Source organism: Phyllostomus discolor, chromosome 1 (genome assembly GCF_004126475.2).
Source record: "Phyllostomus discolor isolate MPI-MPIP mPhyDis1 chromosome 1, mPhyDis1.pri.v3, whole genome shotgun sequence".
In the NCBI taxonomy this organism is placed as follows: Eukaryota; Metazoa; Chordata; class Mammalia; order Chiroptera; family Phyllostomidae; genus Phyllostomus; species Phyllostomus discolor.
The window spans coordinates 178149929-178172095 of NC_040903.2; the positions used below are offsets into that span (position 1 = coordinate 178149929).

A 22167-nucleotide genomic window follows, 5' to 3' on the forward strand; every position below is an offset into this window, starting at 1 on the left:
CTGATTTTAAAACTTACTACAAAGCTGCAGTAATCAAAGCAGCATGATACTGGCATATAGACAGACATATAGAACAAATGAATAGAATAGAGAAAAGTCTTTCTGCCAGAAACTCTTGCATATATGGTCAAATGATTTTTGACAATAGTGCCAAGACCATTCAGTGGGGAAAAGACAATCTTTTTAACAAATAGTGCTGGAAAAACTAGATATCCATATTCAAAAGAATTGGATATTGGATATTGAAATTGGAGTATATGGGACCTTATACCATATACAAAAACCAACTCAAAACAGAACAAAGACCTAAGCTTAAAAACTAAATTATAAAATTAGAAGTGAACAGAGGAAAACTTTTTTAAGACATTGGATTTGGTATTTTTATTTTTAGATATGACATCAAAAACACAGACAAAAAAAGAAAAATTGAGCTTAAACAAAATTAAAAAATTTAGTGCATCAAAAATCAGTATTAAGAGACTGAAAAGACAGCCCACAGGATGGGAAAAGATATTTGCAAATCGCATATTTGATAAAGGCTTAATATCCAGAATATATTAAAAATTGATCTAACTCAAAAACAGAAAAATCAAAACACCCTAATTTAAAAATGGGCAAAGAACATGAGTGAGGTCTTCTTGGCTCTTCCAGCCCAGCTCAGGTACCAAATAAATGCAGCTGCATGAGTGACCCCAGCCAACAGAATTGTCTCCACTCTACCTTAAGAATTGCAAGAAATAATAAATTGCTGTTGTTTTTTTTAATCGGCAAAAAACTTAAATATTTTTCAAAGAAGATATACATATAGTCAATAAGCACATGAAAAGATGCTAAACATTATTAGTCATTAGGGAAATCAAAACCACAATGAAATATTGCTTTACAAACCTTTGGATGGCTATTACAAAGAAAAAGAAAAAAGAAAAACAAACAAACAAGACTACCAGAAAATACCAACAATTGGCAAAGATGTGGAGAAATTAGAACTCTTGTGCATTGCTGATAAAAATGTAGAATGGCGCAGCTGTTGTGGAAAACAGGTTAGTGCTTCCTCACAAAGTTAAACACAGGATTATCATATGACCCAGAAATTTCTCCTAAAGAATTGAAAACATGCCATGTTCTTATAGCTCTGGGAGGGACTGAAAATCCAGAGCTCACAAGAGGCTGAGAAACCAGCTTCTTATCATTGCCTTGTTCATCACCACTGCCACCACAGTTGCTGACAAGAAACCTGGTCTTAGGCTTCAGTGGAGAACTCTTTCTGTGGGATAGAGAAGACATCTCTTTTTTAGTGGTTTGCCTTCTGGGTCTCAGTGGCACTGATAAGGAGACCTTCCTCTCTTAGAACCAGAGATTGCTTTCCATAATTCTTCCTGTTTGAAATCTATTAAGTCTTATGTCCAACACAACATCGTGTAGCACTGATAGGAATAAAAGGACTTACCCAGGTGTGTCTGGAAAATGTCCAGCCATTGTTAATATAATGAGACGGGTTTGTGCAACATCGATATAACCTGGCAGCCAAGGAGCGTGGAGTGGGATGCACATACATGAACAATGATGACTTCATTGTACTAGTCAGGGGAGGTTGTAGATGCCATTGAGCGAGCATGTGTACTGTGTAGCCACCACATTCAAAATGACTGAGTGAGTAGAGCAACAAATCTGCATCAAATTTTGTGTTAAGCTTGGACATTCCTCCATGGAAACTATGTGGCTGATACAGAAGGTCACAGCTATGGACAACTGGTGATTAGCAGCTTCATCATGACAATGCACCCACTCATGCATCATGCCTCATGCATAGTTTTTTGGTGAAACATCAAATCACCCAGGTCACTCATCCTCTCTACAGCCCAGATTTGGTGCCCTGCAATTTCTGGGTTTTCCCAAAACTAAAATCACCTTTGAAAGGAAAGAGATTTCAGACCATCAATGAGACTCAGGAAAATATGACAGGGCAGCTGATAGTGATTGGGAGAACAGTGTGAGGTCCCAAGGTGCCTACTTTGAAGGGGACTGAGGTGTCATTGTCCTATGTACAATATTTCTTCTATCTTGTATCTTCTTCAATAAATGTCTCTATTTGTCATAGTACATAGCTGGACATTTTCTGGGAAGCCCCTTGTATGTGATTAGAATTACTTAAAAGATGGTGAAAGAATTCTGAATTTGGAGACTTCTGGTCAGGATGGAGGTGTAGATAGACACACTTTCCCTCCTTATACAACATAAGAAGGATCACTACTAATTTCCAAACAAAAAAACACCCAGAACTGCCAGAAAATTGAACAGTAAGGAAGCCCAACAGCCAAAGACTTAAAGAAGCTATATTCATCCAGACAGTTGGGAGGGGCAGAGATGGGGAGCTTGGGCAGAGAGGACGAGGTGTGGCAGTGGCATGGCAGTGGCATGGAGGTGGCAGTGGCTGGCAGAACAGGCAGTCCCACATTCATGTGTGACGGATAAAAATTGGGAGGGATACCTGGGGAACAGACGATCCCAGCCCCAGCCCAGAATGTGCAGCCCAGATTTCCAGTGCTGGAAAAATAAAGCCTCATAACTTTTGGCTGTAAAAACCAGTGGGGATGAGGGCAGCAAAAGAAAATGCTGGTCTTTCAGAAGGTCCATTTAAAAGACCCTCATGGTCCTAGAATGTATGCAAACCTACCCACTCTGGGAAGCATAACTAGGGCAACAGCTAGAGGGGTGCCAGTTGTATATGGGAAGTGGGTGAAGTGACTGGGAATGCGGTGAGTGACAAGCAAACTTCTAGCAGCTAGGCAGTGGCATTGTCCCTTCTCCGACCCCTCCTCCACATATAGAGCCACAAAGCAGTGAAGCGGGTCGCCCTGCCCTGGCAATTACCTAAGGCTCCACTCCATACAATATAACAGGTATGCCAACAAAGGAAGTCAAAGCAGCTCTACCTAATACACAGAAACAAATACAGTGAGGCTGCCAAAATGAGGAGGTAAAGAATTATGGCTCAAAGGGAAAACAGAACAATCCCTGAAAAGAAACTAAACAAAACAGAGATAGCCCACCTGTCAGATGCAGAGTTTGAAACACTGGTGATAAGGATGCTCACAGAAATCACTGAGTATGGCAAAAGCATAAGGGAGGAAGTGAAGGTTACACTAAGAGCAATAAAGAAAAATCCATAGGGAATCAACAGTGAAGGGAAGGAAGCTGGGGTTCAGATCAATGATTTGGGACATAAGGAAGATATAAACATTCAACCAGATCAAAATGAAGAAACAAGAATTCAAAAAATGAGGAGAGAATAAGAAGACTCTGGGACATCTCCACAAGGGCCAACATCCGAATCATAGGGATGCTAGAAGGAGAAGAGGAAGAACAAGAAACTGAAAACTTTTTTGAAAAAATAATTGAAGAAAACCTTAATTTGGCCAAGGAAATGGATATACAAGTGAATGAAACACAGAGAATGCCAAACAAGTTGGACCCAAAGAGGATCACACTAAGACACATCATAATTAAAATGCTAAAGGTTAAAGATAAGGAGAGACTCTTAAAAGCAGCAAGAGAAAAGCAGATAGTTACCTACAAAAGAGTTCCCATAAGACTATGAGCTGATTTCTCAACAGAAACTTTGTAGGCAAGAAGGGACTAGCAAGAAGTATCCAAAGTCATGAAAGGCAAGGACCTACAACCAAGATTACTCTGTCCAGCAAAGCTATCATTTAGAATGGAAGGACAGATAAAGTGCTTCCCAGACAAGGTAAAGCTAAAGGAGTTCATCATCATCAAGCTCTTATTATATGAATTGTTAAAGGGACTTATTTAAGAAAAAGAAGATCAAAACTCTGAACAGTAAAATGACAACAAACTCATAACTATCAACAACTGAACCTAAAAAACAAAAACAAACTAAGTGAGCAACTATAGAACAGGAACAGAATCATAGATATGGAGATCATTTGGAGGGTTATCAGTGGGGAGGGGGAAGGGGGAGAATGGGGCAAAATGTGCAAGGATTAAAAAGCGTAATTTGTAGGTACAAAATAGACAGGGGGATGTTGAGAATAGTATAGGAAATGGAGGAACATGTATAAAGGACTCATGGACATAGACAATAGAGTAGGGGGTGGATTGAAGGTGGGAGGTGCTGGTGGGTAGGGCAGGGAGAGTAATGGGGAAAAATGGGGACAACTGTAATTGAACAACAATAAAAAAATGCATAGTATAGCAAATAGAGAAGCCAAAGAACTTATGTGCATGACTCATGGACATGAACTAAGAGGGGGATTGCTGGAGGGAAGGGGGTACCAGGCAAAAGGGGGCAAAGGGAGAAATATTGGGACAACTCTTAATAGCATAATCAAGAAAATATACTTAAAAATCAACAAATGAATACACGAATAAGTGGAACAATAAATTGATATTTCTCTTTCTTTAAAAAAAAGAATTCTGAATTTGAAGGTGGAAAATTAACAATGAACTACAGTACCATTGGAATTGCTGAGATTTCCCACCAGTTCTACCTCTCTGACTCTAGCATGCTGCCTGGTATCCAAATGAAATCTTGTGTCCCTGCAGAGTGCTGTGAACGTGAGACCATGTGATAAGAATTTACTCTCTATGTGAGCTCTAGACACCCACTAAGGTCATCATATTGTTATAAGCAGAAGAGGAAAATCTAATACTCAAATAAAGGAAGGGTATATACCACATCTCTAGGAGAGCCAGCAGCTGCATTTGACTTTGGGCCATTGGCAGCAGTCCCAAAAAATATATTTGGATAAAAAGACAAAGATTAAGTTGTGACATACCCACTGTACATCTTATGTGAGAATGGGGAGGCTTTTCTTACATACATTAGTGTGTTATACAGCCCTGGGAATATCAGGGAACTGTTACGTCCATTGCCCATGCATCCTGCAGCTGAAGATAACTATGGTTATAATGCCTGTGCTGTACTCTGCTTACCCTATGTGTCCAACTTCTTCGTGATTGCTGCTGAGTCAGGAATGCTGTATTGCTGTGTTGTGCTGCAAGGGGAAGAAGAAGAAGACCAATCATCAGAAAAGCCCTGGAATTGCAGGGCCGACTTCATTCCTTCTCTGCATGTGTTGGAGTGTGCTGAGTTGGAGCTTGTCCTGAAACTGGCATTTGTAGAGGATGATCCCTTTTTGATTCTGACTTTCCTCATCCCGTTAATCTTCACAGAAATCCCAAGTGTTCCTCAAGATATAACTGGACTCAGGAAGCTGGTGTACATACTGTTGGGCTAACTTGGATTTATAAGCTTCCAAAATGTCTTGGGTCAGATAAAGATGATAAGGATAGTCCAGGAACTTGCAACTGAACAGAAATGCTCTGTAGAACATGTCCTTTATACAAAGCACTGTCTTGCAGGCAGCCAGCTCCAATTCAAAGGCTGGGCCCGCAATGATCTGCACCACTAGTGCCTGCAAATGCCTCATAAGGCTTTTATTAAGCACAGTACATCCAGCGTTTCCTCCCCTTCATACCCAAGAAAATGTTGAATTGGTAGAGTATTCCCTCTGAATTCTGGCTAAAACCCCAATTCCTCTGAAAAACACATTAGAAGCACTTTGCAACATAGTGTTGAAAATCTAGCATTTTTTAAATCATCTGAAAAAGATATGGCTCCCAAAGAATGTCTTCATCTCATCAGCAGACCCATCCAGGTGTTCAGAGAACAGTACATTCTTAAACAGGACTTGGCAGAGAAAACGACTCAGCGGTAGGTCACATTATTATGTGACCAAAAAAAAGAAAAAAATAGAAGATCTTGAGAGAAGAGGAAAAGTCTGTGAGAAATGGTTGAGCACTTAGCTGACAAATATGAGGAAGTCAAGAAAAAACAAAAATATATCATGAACAGGATGAATAAAGTACTTCAAGTTTTTATTCTCAGCTCCCAGATCTCTCCGATAGCGAGAGAGAAATGAAGAAACAATTACAGTTAATACCTGAGCAATTTTGACATTTGGGCTCTGCCATCAAACAGGTTATTGTGAAAAAAGACTATTAGCAGCAAAAGATGGAAAAGGCACTGAGTCCTCAAAACCCCACTATTATTCTCAGCACCTACTAACCAAGGAATGTTCAGTCCATCCTGAAGGTGGAGGGTGAACACGTAGGAGAACTGCTGAAGCAAATTAATGATACCTGAAATCGTGTAAATTTCTGACACCACCAAGAACACAGTCATACCTGAAGTTAAACAAGCAAAGGCTTAAATTCATATTGTAAAACAAACAAGTAGCATTATTTAATTTATAAAGAGGTATTTGGATTAAAAAAATTGAAAACAGGGACTGAAATAGATATTTATACACCAGTGTTCATAGTGGCATTATTCACAATAGCCAAAGCGGTAGAAATAACCCAGCGGTCTACCAACAGATGAGTGGATAAACAAAATGTCGTATATATAATGATATTATTTAGCTATTAAAAAGGAATAAAATTCTAATACATGCTATGACATAGATGAACCTTGAAAAATCATGTTAAGTGAGATAAGCCAAACACAAAAGGACAAATATTTTATGATTCCATTTATCTGAGGTACCCAGAAGGTAGAACAGAGGTTGCCAGGAGTTTGGGGGAGTTAGTGTTTAATGGGTACAGAATTTCTGTTTGAGATCAGGATAGTGTGATGATGACACAAATGGTGAATGTACTTACTGGCATAGAATTGGACACTTAAAATGGTTAGTTAAAATGGTAAATTTCATATTACGTATATTTTACCACAGCACAAAAATATTCCAAAAAACATGCACATGCGGTTTTGCAGTCTTGCTTGAAGTCCTATGGACCCCGCATGCGCACTGCACCTGAGCGGCTGCACCCACCACAGGTTTTTCAAACAGAAATGTTTCTCTGTTCCTGAGTGCCTTTTGCTCAGGAACAGCTTCAGCTGCTCAAAAACTTAATGGCAGTTTAGATGCACAATGGAACCAGTGGAAGGCCATACACAGGAAACTGTGTGGCTTGAATGAAGAAGGATGGAGGAGAGCAGTGTGGGAGAAGAATATGAAAATGATTGAACAGCATAACAAGGAATTCAATCTAGGGAAACAGAGCTTCCCCATGGCAGCAAATGCCTTTGGTAACATGACCAATGAAGAATTCAGGCAGGTGATGAATGGTCTTCAAAACCAAAAGCAGCCCTGGCTGGTGTGGCTGAGTGGATTGAGTGTGGCCTGCAAATCAAAGTGTCACTGGTTCAATTTCCAATCAGGGCACACACCTGAGTTGTGGGCCCGGTCCCCAGTAGTGCAACCACACACTGATGTTTCTCTCCTTCTCTTTCTCCCTCCTTTCCCCTCTGTGTAAAAGTAAATAAACAAAATCTTAAAAAAAAAGTACAAGAAGCTGAAATTCCCCTAACTGTGGACTGGAGAGAGGAAGTCTATGTAACTCCTGTGAAGGGTCAGAGCTACTGTGATTCTTGGGCTTTTAGTGCAACCGGTGCTCCTGAAAGACAGGTATTCTAGAAAACTGTCAAACTTATTTCACTGAGCAAGCAGAACCTTGTGGATGGCTCTCAGTCTTAAAGCAATGAGGGCTGCAGTGCCGACCTAATGAATATTGTCTTCCAGGATGGTAAGTCCCGCCAGGCCTGGACTCCGAGGAATCCTATCCATATCATGCAAAGGTTGGATCCTGCAAACACAAGCCTGACAATTCTGTTGCCAATGACAGTGGCTTCGTTGACATTCATCAGAAACAGCGGCCCCTCATGAAGGCAGAGACAACTGTGAGGCCCATCTCTGTTGCTACAGAGGCAGGCTATGGCAGCTTCAGGTTCTACAAACAAGGCATTTATTATGATCCACACTGCAGCAGTGAAGACCTAGATCATGGTGTTCTGATGGTTTGCTATCACTTTAAAGGAGTAGAATCAAATAACAATAAACATGGGATTGTCAAGGGCAGCTAGGCTATGGCTTAGGGCAAGAATGGCTTCACGAAGATGGCCTAAGACTGGAACAACCACTGTGGAACCGCCACCCAGGCCAGCTATGCTACTGTGTGAGATGCTGGTGACAAAGAAAGACTTCATTGAGAACAGTATATCCAGAGGAGGAATTTTGTCCTAAAACTGACCACATTTTAGGCTGATCAGTAGCAGGAGCAGAGAGCAGCAGACCTTCAGAGAGCCCTGAGCAGCCCCACGGCCGCCAGCCCAGTTACCACCACACTGCGGGGGAGCTGCAGCTGCAGCAACTGACCCCAGTCACCATCACTGCAACCTCGAGCAGCCAGGCCTAAACTCAGCAGCCACCCGTACCCTTTCCTGCCCCCAGAGCCCCATCCTCAGCACTGTGTACACTGAGCCCAGTACCATGGGCAGCAGTGTAGGGAGCAGCGGCAAGCAGCGTCACATTGGTGGGACGAGAAGATCATTGCAACGAAGATTTTGGGAACACTAAAATGGTTCAGTGCAAGAACAGCTATGGTTTCATCAACAGGAATGACACTAAGGAAGATGTCTTTGACCACCAGACTGCCACACAGAAGAATAACCCCAGGAAGTACCTTTGCAGTGTAGGAGATGGAGACTGTGGAGTTTGATGCTGTTGAAAGAGAAAAGGGTGCACAAGCAGCAAAAGTTACAGGCCCTGGAGGAGCTCCAATACAAGGCAGTAAACATGCAGCAGATCGTAATCATTATAGACACTATCCACGTTGCAGGGGTCCCCCACGCAATAACCAGCAGAATTACCAGGAAAGTGAGAGTGGGGAAAAGAATGAGGCATCAGAGAGTGCTCTTGAAGGCCAGGCCCAACAGCGTCAGCCCTACTGTAGGCAATGGTTCCTGCCTTACTACGTGAGGAGATCCTATGGGCTTGACCACAATATTCCAACCCTCCTGTGCAGGGAGAAGTGATGGAGGTGCTGACTACCACAGTGTGGGGGAACAAGGTAGACCAGTGAGACAGAGTATGTATCGGGCCTACAGACCACATTTTGCAGGAACCCTTCTCGCCAAAGACAGCCTAGAGGGGACGGCAATGAAGAAGATAAGGAAATCTAGGAGCTGAGACCATAGGTCAGCAGACACCTCAACAGTAACCTTAATTACTGATGGGGATGCCCAGAAAACCCTAAACCACAAGATGGCAAAGAGACAAAAGCAGCAGATCCACCAGCTGAGAATTCGTCTGCTCCCGAGGTTGAACAGGGTGGGGCTGAGTAGATGCCAGTTTACTGTCTCTACCATCATCCGGTTTAGTCATCCAGCCAGAAGAAAGGAATATGAAATTCCTGCAATAAGAAGTGAACAGAAGATTGGAGCTGAAGACCTTCAGTGCTTGCTTTTTGCCTGTTGACCAGATAAGTAGAACTATCTGCATTATCTAGGCAGCATGGGGTTTTTATTATTTTTACTTAAAGATGTCTCTTTTTGGTAATGACAAATGTGTTTGTTGGTTTTTTTTTTTAATAAGCCTGTTTTTTCTCAGGCTTTATTAAAAAAACCTTTAAAGTTTTTTAATTGTTTCATATCTGGTCAAGCTGAGATTTTTAAGAACCTCATTTTGAATTTGTGATAAAAGTTTACAACTTGATTTTTCCCCAAAAAGTCAACAAACTGCAAGCACCTGTTAATAAAGATCTTAAATAATTGTAAACACACACACACACACAGAACAAAAACTGGCCACATTTTACTGCATGGAATAAAACACTTGAATCTTGAAGATCCAAGCTGTGATTTGAATTCTGTGATGTTTTACACTGGTAAAATGTTACCACTTCTTTAATTACTGCTGTAAACAGCTTTGTATGACTGACTTGCCTAGTAATTTTGAAATTTTATGTTTTAAAAGTATGTATAAAGTTTAACCTTTTAAAATAAAACTTAATTTTATATGCAACAAAAAGAAGTACACATACCCCAGCCTTGAAGAGGCTAATTAACTGAAGCAGTGAATATGGGTTGGGAACCTGGAATCGGTATATTTTAAAATGCCTTCCTGTCTTTCTCAGGCATGGCTATGTTAGAAAATTTAGGATTTAATCTCTGCCAGTTCTTTCTAAGGGAACCGGTGGCTGTCTGTGAGGAAATGTTCACCAAACCATGTGAAATATGTGTGTATTTTTGTAGATCTAAATGTATAAAACTTAAAGGGCTGTTTTTAAAGTCTGAGATCACTGTGACCACTCATGGTAAGGTGCCCACTCATTTAAGTGATACTGACAATCATTCAGTTTGCTTTTTATTTTTATTATTTTTTTCAGGGGAGAGCATGAACACAGCCCCCCATGACAACAAGTTATGGAGTCGAGTTTCCCCCACTTGGGGAAATCGCAGGGGTCAGCACAGCCGGAGTGCAGTGGGTGAGCCTGGCCCTGGGAAAACCACCACTGTGATCACAGTATCTCCCCTGCCAGGTAAGTGTAATAGTTCAGGCTGTACTTCACAAAATAAAAATGAGCCATCCTAAATTTTTGGAATTTTAATGGTTACTGAAATTCCAAAGTCTGGGAAACTGCTCCAGACACCAACATTTTGAAAATAATGTAGTAGAGACTATGTCTGCTGTTTATTTTATTTGCACAATAAGAAGTAGAAAGGACGAGTACATTTTCTGTTGTTCATAGGATCCTGGAGCAAAAAAATGGCAGAGTCAAAATTGACAGCATTAGGATGTTATTTCTCTTGCTGCTTGTTGCAGTGTTCTTCCTCAGCCCACAGGAAAGTTAGACCAGGAGGACATAGGTGGAGGTGGGGCCAGGAGGGTACAGAACAGTATAACTCTTTCTGGGGAACAGACAGAAAGGAAGTTGTCTGGTCCAGGACAGTGCCTTGAAGGCCCTCCTCATCCTGCCCAGTGGAGTCTGGGAGGTGAGGGAGGGCAGGGGCTGAGGAACAGCCATTTCTGGGGGATGCCTTGGCTTTCCAAAGAGAGCAGCAGGGGGGCAGAGGGGAGGGAGTGCTCAGTCTTTGGGAGCCCAGCCCCCTCCTTTAGGCGGATTAGTTAATTACTGGAAAGCACCTCTGCAGCAGGAAGATCTGGAGACACCGCCTGTGCTGTTGCTCAGGCCTGTGTGGGAGCTGGCATTTCAGAGACGCCAAGGCTCTTCTAGGAGGCTGTGGAAGAAGAAACTGCTCCTTCCTGCTATGGGGCAGTCCTTTCAGAGAGACAGTCTCAGAGAGTTCTCGTGCAGTGCAATCTGTTTCAAGAGGGAAGCTGAGTTTATTTTGTAAGATATTTGAGTAAATGAGCCACACCAGATTTTAGTTTTGTTTTCTATTTTTTGTAAGTTTTTAAAGTTTACATTCAAGTCATTTATACATAAACAAGATCACGCAACATGTTCTGTTTTGGGATTTTTTTTTCCTTTTTACTTTAACAATGTTCCCTGTGGCTCTTCCTGTGTTGGTGCGTATCGGCTTCCCCCATTAACAGCCACATTCCTTCCAGACTGTGCAGCTGTATTACAGTTTCTGTACCTACTATTCTAGCACAGGACACAGCTGTTTTGCTTTTTTTTTTTTACCACTACAGACAACATTATAACAAATATTCTTGTATACAAATTTGTGTGCATATGTATATTTTTAAAAGATATATTCCAAGGAATGGAATTTCTGGACCAAAAGACATGCACATTCAATTTTTGGTAAATAATATCAAGGCTCTCTCCTAAAATTCTGTTCTAATTTAGATAGCCACCATCATACTCATCAACAATGGACATTTTCAATGTTTTTAATTGCCAGTATCAGGTACAGAAAAGGCTATGTCATTTTAAATTTCATCTCTCTGATTTACTAGTTAGATTGTGCATCTTTTCATAAGCCTACTGATCATTTGGATTTTTTCAATTTTTTTCTTGAATTATAAAAAATACAAAAAAGGTACTCAAGTCGTAAGTGGACTACCTAAGGAATTAGTACAAGGTGAATTCTTCTTGTAATCACCACCCGGATCAAGAAATAGAATATTATCAGCCCTTCTCCCACTTCCCCCAAAGTAGTCACTGTCCTGATACCTAACCCCTACAGATTAGTCGTGCCTGTTTTTGAACTTTGGATAAATGGAATTAAAGAGCACGCACTCTTTTAGCCCTGCCTGGCGTAGCTCAGTGGATTGAGCTCGGGCTGTGAACCAAAGTGTTGCAGGTTCGATTCCCAGCCAGGGTACATTCCTGGGTTGCAGGCCATAACCCCCAGCAACCGCACATTGATGTTTCTCTCTCTCTCTCTCTCCCCCCTCCCTTCCCTCTCTAAAAATAAATAAATAAATAAAATCTTTAAAAAATATTTTTTTTTAACTTTTTTTTTTTTTTTAAGATTTTATTTATTTATTTTTAGAGAGGGAAGGGAGGAAGGGAGGGAGGGGGAGAGAGAGACAGACAGACAGACAGACAGACATCAATGTGCGGTTGCTGGGGGTTATGGCCTGCAACCCAGGAATGTACCCTGGCTGGGAATCGAACCTGGGACACTGTGGTTCCCAGCCCGCGCTCAATCCACTGAGCTACGCCAGCCAGGGCAAAAAATATTTAAAAAATATTTAAAAAAAAGAGCATGCACTCTTTTGCGTCTGGCTTTATTCATTCAACATTATGTTTATGAGTCATTCATGTTCTTGCCTGTAACTGTAATATATTCATTTACATTTCTTATTATATTCCATTATGTGAATATACCACAATTTATTCACTGATGGACATGTGGATTGTTTCCAACTTAAAGCTATTAGCAAATAATGTTGCCATGAACATTCTTATGCCCGTGTTTTTGTATATATGCACATAAAGTTCTATTGGATACATATCTAAAAATAAAACTTGGGGTTATGAGCAATGTTTTACCAACCTACCCTGGCCAATTATATTTGTGGATTTCTTATGAATATTCCTTGCACATTAAATATTGGGTTGTTTGTTTTTATTATTGATTTGTATGTGCTGTATTTATTCTGAATATTAATTCTATGTTATATCTGTTGTAAGTATTTCTCCTAGTCTTTACTTATATTGCCTTTTACTTTACAAAGCTTAAAACTTTACACAGTGAAATCTGTAAATCTTTTTCTTTATGGTTTCTGGGTTATATATCTTGCTTGGAAAATTCTTCCCTATGTCAAGGTGATAAATATTCTCTTACATTTCCTTCTAATACTCATTTTATTTTGATTTTCACTTTAGGCTCTTTGATCAGTCTGGAATTTATTTTGTGAGGATGAGAGACAGAAGCTAATTTATTACCTAACACTTGGGGAATGAACAAAATTATACCATTTGTTGCCTAGATTTTTTGAATATTTATTTTTCAAAATCTCAAGACAGATGACAACACCAAAGAGGTAAGAAACCATAAAAAATTAAGGGTTTGTTTGTTTGTTTGTTTGTTTGTTTTTACTGTGGGACAGCCTCTTCTATGTTGAGCCTAAGTTAACATCTCAACAGGCACATGCTCTAGATTGGCGGTTGGCCCCCAAACTGCCATGCGTACAAATGGCCAGTGACTGACTAGCCATTCACCGAGTATGTATGGAACTTCAAAGTGCAATTCTCACAGGCTGTGTGTCCAACGAGGAGGAAGACTCCATCCTGACACCCTCCAGGCAGCTGGGCCGCACACCAGACCTACATCGGGAAAACCACAACTGCTTCTTCCCTCCTAACACCCATATCCTCCCAATCTGAGTAGATGCCCTGAAATGGATTATGTGCTCTGAGCTCATCTCCAATATAGACAGAGGTCCAATTCAAACTTTATTGCAACCCCCAGGGTCAGCTTTGGTTTACTCATCTGACTTCCCTAGGCAAGACTCCCTGCCTGAAGGAAACTTTCTTGGCTGGCTTGGTGATGGGTGTAGAGTCACATATGGGAGAAGTGTGAACTCAGTCCATTTTCCCCCTTTGTCTAAAACCAAGCACTGGCTTGCCCTGCTTATTAACTTGCAGCACTCAGCGTGGAATTAATTGGTTGTATACATATTCTCCAGTTGCTCATAGTGTGAGGTGGTCTTGTCCAGCTTGCCCCCCCTCTTTCCTTTTTCCTTACACATTTTTGGGAAGGTTGATTACTTGAGATTTAGTTGATTACTTGGAGCTTGAGCTGGGGTGAGGAGAAGAAACGTCCCCTTAGCGTGACAAAGAGCTTGGTTTAAGACTAGTGAGCTGATGAGCAACTGTGAACTGCCTGAGCTGGTTTTCTTGGAAATTGCTCTGCTGGCCAAGCTCCAGAAATGTAATCAAAAGTGGCCTGAAATCACACATTTTACTGCTTGCATTCTTAGCTTTGTAATTTAAAGATTTGGCTGGTGCCTGTCTTGAAAGCGCAGAATTCTCTACTGTTAGTAGCTCATGTCATTGAGTGTGTGCATATGTGTGTGTGTGCATGGACATGTGCAGTGCACAAGGGCTTGGGCTTGTCTGCACAGGCATGTTTTGCAGCTGAACTCTTTATGTCTACTGGGCAGCAGTGACTAAAGAACAGTTTTCTTTGATTTCAAGAATCACACATCTGGGTTTGTAAGTCAGTGTTTGGGGGGAAACACAGTGGAGAATCTTGCATATAAGTGCAACTGATCCACTAAGCACAGGACCTTACCTCAGAAATATCTGAGGATAATTAGGGGAATTCACATACCATTTTTTGGAGGGACAGGTATGTTTGACCACACATTGGAGGAAGTGAAGATGTGAGCTTTAAGGAAGTCAAGTGTGAGACTACCACAGGCAGTTATTTATATCAGAATGATGTGTATTGAAAGCAGAAGACTTTCACTCCACCACTGTCACCAAACTTTTTTGAGAAGAGAAAGGGCATGCATTTTGCCCTATTAAACATCTACTGCACTAAGAGCTTTTGATACAGTTCAGATTTCTGGCAATCTGTACCCAGGCTCCATTGTCAATGAATGGGATGCTTGCACTCTTCCTTCAGCCTACTTTGCAGATCAAGTGGCTTACTTCCAATTGATTGATAGATGTCTGACTTGATTCTTGCTTCCTTTCCCAAAATGCCACCCACCTCCTCACGTGAGCAGCCTGGTATATAAGTGTGGAGGGAGAGGAATGACTTTTCATTATGTCTAAGCTCAAAATAAGGATGCTGGACTCTAACAATGACCAAAAACAATACCCTAGGAACTTTCATGTTTGCTATTATAACAAATGAAGCCTCACATAACTAGTGTCCATTTTTTATATCTCTTGAGTGCTAAAGTCTGTCCCCCCCATCTCATCAAGCTCTTCTGATTTGGGGGAAGGAGTGTGTTTTGGGACAAACATGTCAGAAATATGAGGGAGAAACTTGACAGTGGAACAAACTATGTGATATGCTTGACAAGAATTGAGAAACAATACATTGAAGATTTTCTGAGACAGTCTTCAATTTTAGGTTCATAAGTGACACTAAGAAGCCACAAAAGGGAAGTACCTTACAGCTTCATTAGGGCCATTAACAGTTAGTTTTCACTAAGGAGCCAACAGAAAATACTTCTGCACAGAAAGATGAGAGGCCTGTAGGAGGAAACCTTTGTCCTGCTTCCGCCAGGGGTAGATGGAGATTGGAAGGAGAGAACATGTGGTTGGTCATTTGCTTTAAGTGGGAAGACTAAGGAGATAGATGTCCCGCAAGCAGAATACAGAAGACTGGACCAGTGAGGAAATGCTAGGTGGCAGGAAACATGAGCTTGTTTGCATAAATGTTGAGATTTTTCTGGGCTTGCCTAATCCCAGGCCTTCAGACCTTGCCTTTTATGAGGGCAAATATGGTTTCAGAGTGAGCAAATATTAGTTCACATAATTAAAACCTGTTGAGTTGAACAGGAAATATTTAAGAGAAATCTGCAGGTACTTGCAAGCATGGGGGACAATAGCAGAAACTTGGTATGTCGGCTCCTTCTCCCCAGGGTTGTCCCTGGAATGAAGCCGCCAACGACAGGAGAGGAAACAGATGGTGTGTAAAAAGTATGAGCAGCATGGAAAGGTCCTGAACTTATTAATAAGCTGCTAGCCCTGGAGAGAGTGTAGCAGGCATCTGGGGTATTTGCATGTTTGTTTATTGGAGGGAGGAAGGCTTCTCACAACTCTCTTTCTCTCTAATTCATTCAGGACGTGACATTTCCAAGACTACTGCCATCTGAGGGTTTGAATCTGTTTTCAGCTTCCCTCCAGGTTTCGCCGTGCATGTTAAAGAAAGACGTTCCAGGATGACGTGAAAAAGGAAAGCCAGTCTGACTTGTAAAATGCCACCTCACACCATGGAGGGGCCATGTGACTTCTCCCTCCACACCACGCCACAGTCTTTCCATTTCAAGGCCTGGTCGCATCAGGACAGAAACCCTCATGCTCAGGCTTTTGGTGATGAACGGAAGGCGTGCCCTGCTCAAGCTCGGCCTGAAGTCTCTTTCAAACCCAAGTGGAGACAAATGGGTGTGTAACTCACCATAATCCATGGCAAGATATGATACATGCCATGAGAGAAAAATAAGCAGAGTGCTGATGGAAAATTAATCTCATTAGGGAGATTCGTTTGTGGTACATTTGAAAGAAGCCTGAAAAACGAGTAGGATTTTGACAGATGGGGAAGAGCGTCCCTGGCATTATTATGGTATTTATATTTGATAACATCTAAAGGGATCTGGACGTGCACAGGGCGCTTTGAGCTTTTGCAAGGCCTGGCCTCAGCACACTATCATGCTGTCAGGAGCGTCCCAACGAGTCTTTGGAAGACCATCTTTTTCCCACTCTCAACCTAAGTGGTTTAAATGAGGCTGACCTCACCCCAGGCTCCAGGCTTAGGCATGTGACCCAGACTAGCCAGTAAGAGAACCATATTTCCTTAGTTTGCTGATTGGCTCAAGGATGGGCATATGACCCATGCCGGGTGAGTCCTGATGCTTTTTCTGGAACCACTGGGGAAAAGGCTTCCTCTTTCTGCTCGGGTTTCTGCACTGGTAGAGTGTAATTTAGGAGCTGCAAGGGACCTATTTTGTTACCAAGAGGGAAAACCTGAGCTACGGAGAAATTCCTGAGCACCTGGATTTAGTCATTGAAACTTCTGTTGGGCTTTTTAGTCACTCAAGCCAATAAATTTACTTTTTCACGAGCCATTTTATGGTTTTCCTCAGCAAACAAAAAAGTCTTCGCCAAAATAAAAATCTTAAAATAATTTGCACAAATAAGCTAAAACAACGACGAAAACCAAACACACAACAAACAAAAACAAATACGTAACAGAAAATACACAGACAACTGTGAGGGTAAGAGGGGGTGGCAGGCTCACAGAGCAGGTTACTAGCAAAAGGAAATCTAACTATTGCTAACGCTTTTCCAGGTCAGCTTCTTTGGGCCCCAGTGACTTAGATATTGGAAACTTTATTTTTAAACCCCCTGGTCTGGCGCCTCGCACCAATATAGCTGGCTCTCGTGTGCTGGATATTTTTCCATGAATCAGAAATGAAATATGCAGCGCTGGAGCCACAAAGCAATGAAAACAGCTCGTTTGCTTTTCGTGTCTCTCCAAGCTCTGTTCTCCCTGGGTCACACGTCGTAAGTGAAGAGTCGCAGTGATAATTCAGTTTGGATTTATTAACAGTTGAACAGATGATTGAGAGAGGCTCGTTAATCACCAGAGGCGAATCCATTGCCGGAGCATGGCAAACAGAGAGTGGGGCAACTGCCTCGAGCCAACTAATTTTCTGGCCCTTCAGGGAAAATTCTTGGATGTTTAAGATCAAATGCCACATCTGGAAATGTGGGAAGGTGATTGCTTTTATCAAATGCCTATATGTCCTTGGTACTAAGAACAGCACATTGCCTGCATCCCCTTAATTCCATCAACTCCACCTGGTCAGGCCCAACCCTAATCCTGTGTCACAGGCGAGGAGCGAGGCAGGTACTCCCAGTTGCTCTGCAGCATCCATTTTCTCACTGTCCCCTACAGAGTCAACCCCACACAGGTACTGCTTCCGGTCCAAAGTTTAGTTTCTTAGAACAATTACTGTAGCCTCTTCAGCAGTTATCAATGGCAATGTGAGTCCATTCTGGCCAGTGAGACCTGAGTAAAAGTCTTCTGGGAGACTTCAGGGACAGTGCTGCTTTCCTGATACCGGCATCGCCTTCTCTTCCCTGTTCCTTCCTTCTCCCTGCTCCTTCCTTCTCCCTGCCTGGGACATAGAGACGAGGCTGCTGGCAGAGCAGTCCGGCTGTGGGGATGTGGAGGACAGCTGTGTTCTATGGGAGGTGGAGCAGGAAGACAGAAGGAAACTGGGATATTGCTGACATCGCAAAGCCACTGTTTCTGTCCTGGAAGCACTACTTTTAAACTCTTAATATGAAGAAAAAAAACCCCAACATTATTTGTTTAACACAGCGAAGTCGGTTTCTGTTATAGGCAACTGAATGCAGGAAAACTGAGCTGAAGGAGTTTAAGGGACTTGCTCTCACTTCCAAATAAAGCAGTACCTCAAAGACAAATAAGATGTAGTATCCACACTTAAAGAATTCAAGCCCAGTATGGGAGGCAGATACATAAAGAAACAATTGCAATATAATGTCTTTGGTGCAATGAGAGTGGTTTGGTAACCTGTGGTAACCCACAGGTTACCATGAGTGCCTAGGAGAAAAAAAAATCGAATGGAACAAAAGTGGAACAGAAGTTAACCAAGCAAAGGAGAGAGATGGGAAAGGGAGTTACAGCTCAAAAAAAGTAAGGAAGTGAGACACAGCTTAGCATATACAACAAGCCACAAGCTGGTGTGATTTGCTGGAGCGTAACGTGTAAGGCAGGCAATGGGGAGAAATGCAGCTGGAGAGGTGTTTTATTTAGCTGTTGCTGCACAATAAGCTACCCCCACAATTCAGTGGCTTAAAACTACATTTTAGCACTTAGCATAATTGTACAATCTAAGCTGAATTCAGCTGGGTGGTTCTTCCATTCGTGGAGTATCTGTTGGGGTTGGAACATCCAAGAAAACTTCTCAACTTCCATGTCTGGGATACATGGGATAGCTGGTACTGACTTCGCATCTCTCTCCCTCTCTCTCTCTCTCTCTCTCTCTCTGTCCACCCCACCCCCGGCATCCCCCTTCCCTCACCTTTCCCTGTGGATAGCTAGGACTTCCTCAAAGCATGACGATCTCAGGGTGGTTGGACTTCTTACATGGTGGATGGCTTCTCATTGAGAGAAAGAGGAAGCTGCCAGTTCATTTCAGATCTTGGCTCAGAAGTACCAGAACATCACTTCCACTGCACTCTGTTGATCAAAGCAAGTCACAAGGCCAGTCCTGAATCAGAGAGAGGAAGTAGCTTCTACTTCTTGATGGGAGGAGCAATAAACACATACAGGGAGAGATGAATTAACAGTGGTTATCTTTGCAGACTCCCCACCACAGAGATAAGAAGGGTACAGATGAAGGACAACCTTGTCTGCTGGTCAGGTAGGTTGATGTGAACACCAGATGTAGAGGATTTGCCCTGTCTCATATTTGGGATCTGAAAGGAGGATGCCTTTCAAACTGCCCTGACCTATCAGAGTAAAATAGAGTGGTGTGATTGGGCAGAGGAAGGGCTGGAGTTCAACTTCCCTGTGGCATGGACAGCACTCAGAGGTTCCCATATGTCATGGGAGATGGTTGAGTTGAGAGTCAGAGAGCCCTCTCTGGGGTCTGATGTGATGAAGGGCAAGGTGAGCCCATGACAGAGGTTAGGTGGGCCTCTCAGGCTGCAGGCTGGAGGGGTGGCTGACAGAGAACCCCCAGAGTCAGGGTGGCAGGGGAAGCTAAGCAGGTTGCGTCCACCTGGGAGAGAAGGGCTGAGGCCCTGGCTAAGCCGAGGGTCCAGAGGAGAAGCCACCCTGCAGCAGAAACCGGTGAGCATCTGGAGGACATGGTAAAATTGTTTTTGTCCCAAACTGAAATTGAGACAATTTTGGAAGACCCAAAACTACAAAGTTGCATTTCAGACATATCAATGTCTCTAAAGCTTTTCTCCAAAAAAAGTAGATTTCAATTATGGTATGAAATCTATTGATAGAAATGATAAAAGGGTTTTGGTTTTCTAAAACCAATACTATATTCAAAAGTAACACAGCTATGAAATAAGATAATCAAGAAAGGAAAGTTTTCATATAAAAAAACATTTGAATGAATCAGTCCAAACTGTTAGGGCATTTCCTCTGAGATGTTAGAATTGCTTTCTGAGTGCTTTTCTTACTAACGCTTTGGAACCCACTTACATAAACTGTAACCTTCTGGCCTGCAACCCGTGCCTGTAAGAATAGGCATGGGCAAATAAGCTCATGGCTTCTGCTCCACTCAGTCCTCGGACTCCCACAGACCTGCGTGGGGGCTGTCCAAGGGCCCTTCACTTGACTTCTCTGCTTCCGGCCTTTGAACACCAGCCATCTCAGACAGCGGGGTGCTTGTTTTCTTTCAAGGACTCCTCTGAAAACCTCCCCTCCCTTTTGGTTTTGGTTTTCTTATCTTGAGCATCTGATTTTTTTTTATGTCCCTTTAGCTCTCAGGACCTTCACTGCTAAGCTACCTCTTATTCTGGGCTTGTCCTTCTGGGGTTGGCAGTCCTGTCCCAGACCTTCTGCCCACGCCTTATTCTGGGCCAGGTGTTAACAGCCAGCTGATTGGATCAATAACCTGGGGGAAAGGCTGAGGTCTTGGAGTCGAATGTGGTACTTTTCACAAGTAATATGTTTACATTTTAATAGTGTCTCCTGTGGGGAAGAGCTGTTCATTTAAAGGGGTTTCCAGGGATTGAATAAGTTGGTTTGTGTTGAGGGTGGGGTGAGGGGGAAGTCGTCTGTCAGAGAGAAGGAGGAGGAGGAGATAAAGGAAGAGGACAAGGAGGAGAAGGAAGAAGAGGAGGAGGAGGCAGAAATAAGTGGCTCAATGCAACAAAAAGAACATAGAGAATACCTTCTATCCCTTCCATTCAGAGGCTAACCCTACTAATATTTTGTATAGATATGAATGAATATCTTTACCTCTAGAAGTCAAATTGAAACACTTCCATAAAACTCAGAAGTTGCATACATGGTTTCTATGTGTACCTTTTAGTAACACACTCCTTGTTTCAGTAACCCCACTTCTAGGAATTTATCCTAAAGAAAAATCTAGAATAATAAGAATAACATTAGCTATCACATACTGAATTTTAATTGTGTACCAAGAACTCTACACACATTGGCTCATTTAATTCTTACACCAAGACTAGAGAGCGGAAAACGTCATCCGTTGCCTGAGGCTGCAAAAGTTAAGGACCTTGTCCAGAGCTGGCAGGTTGGTCTGGGACTGGGGCTCAGTGTGGGGGTGGGTACCCCAGGAAAAGACCTCATCTATCTGGACCCTGTCAGAGATGAGTGTAACTCCTTGTCCCAGAGTCTCCTGTTCTCCCCCAGTTCTCCAAAGGCCCTGGATGGGGGTGGGGGTGGGGGGCAGTGTGACCCAAAGTCTGGCCCTCCTCACCGTCAGGGGTTGGGAGGCAGCAAGTGGCAGTGCCTCTTCCATGAAGCCTTCCCTCAGTCTCTCAGACTAATTCAGTCTCTTCTTTCTGTGTTTCTCTGGTGCTTTGGAGCTACCTCTGTACAGCACAGAAGATACCCTACTGCCTTCCAACTCATCAAAGTGTTTCTCAAAATGCGTTCTTAGGATCCCAGTCAGAATCCTCTGGGGAGCTGCTAAAAGCACAGACCGACCAAGTCGTCCACTGGTGACGGAGCCCGGGAACCTGCATCTCACAAACACGTAGTGGTGCTAGTAGCCCTCTCCTCAGAGCGGGGCTCTCGCAGGGCCCTCTGCGTTCCCCAGCGCACTCAGCACCGCGATGCCCAGCAGGCAGAGTGTTTGGTGAATTCAGTGCAGAGATGTATTTCTTAGGACGGAAATGAGAAAGGGGGAAGTGGAAAAAATGGGGTTATGGGTGTGGAATAACTAAAGAGGGTGTAATTTGAGAGCTGTTGTAGGAGAGTAAATAAAATGGGAACTCTCAGGGCTGATTTGGGGTCCCGACTGCTGAGATCTTTGGAGTGCTACCATAGAAATTCAGTCAACACCTCTTCCCCTCCTTTTTTTCTTCAGATACATACTTTAGTCGCAGGAATTTTTTTTTTTTGAAACCTGAACTTTCTATGCCAGAATGAGAAATTGTGTACAAAGTGGGTCACGAGGAAGTGAT

General features: G+C 42.5%; 1 long non-coding RNA gene, 1 other non-coding gene and 3 pseudogenes across 2 annotated transcripts; 3 read left to right on the forward strand and 2 right to left on the reverse strand.

Moving 5' to 3' along the window:
- The first annotated feature begins 1015 nt into the window (after window positions 1-1015).
- On the forward strand, window positions 1016-6378 carry LOC114492183 (annotated as a pseudogene).
- Window positions 6379-6890: 512 nt separating this feature from the next.
- On the forward strand, window positions 6891-8138 carry LOC114492182 (annotated as a pseudogene).
- On the forward strand, window positions 8046-9439 carry LOC114492181 (annotated as a pseudogene).
- Window positions 9440-10248: 809 nt separating this feature from the next.
- LOC114493459 lies at window positions 10249-10412 on the reverse strand. The gene has a single exon (XR_003684134.1). It is a non-coding gene; the product is annotated as a U1 spliceosomal RNA (small nuclear RNA).
- A 6953-nt stretch (window positions 10413-17365) lies between these two features.
- On the reverse strand, window positions 17366-19153 carry LOC118496822. Its single transcript, XR_004899377.1, has 2 exons — window positions 19077-19153; window positions 17366-18307 (listed from the first exon to the last, which is right to left on the reverse strand). It is a non-coding gene; the product is annotated as an uncharacterized LOC118496822 (long non-coding RNA).
- Window positions 19154-22167: the final 3014 nt, after the last annotated feature.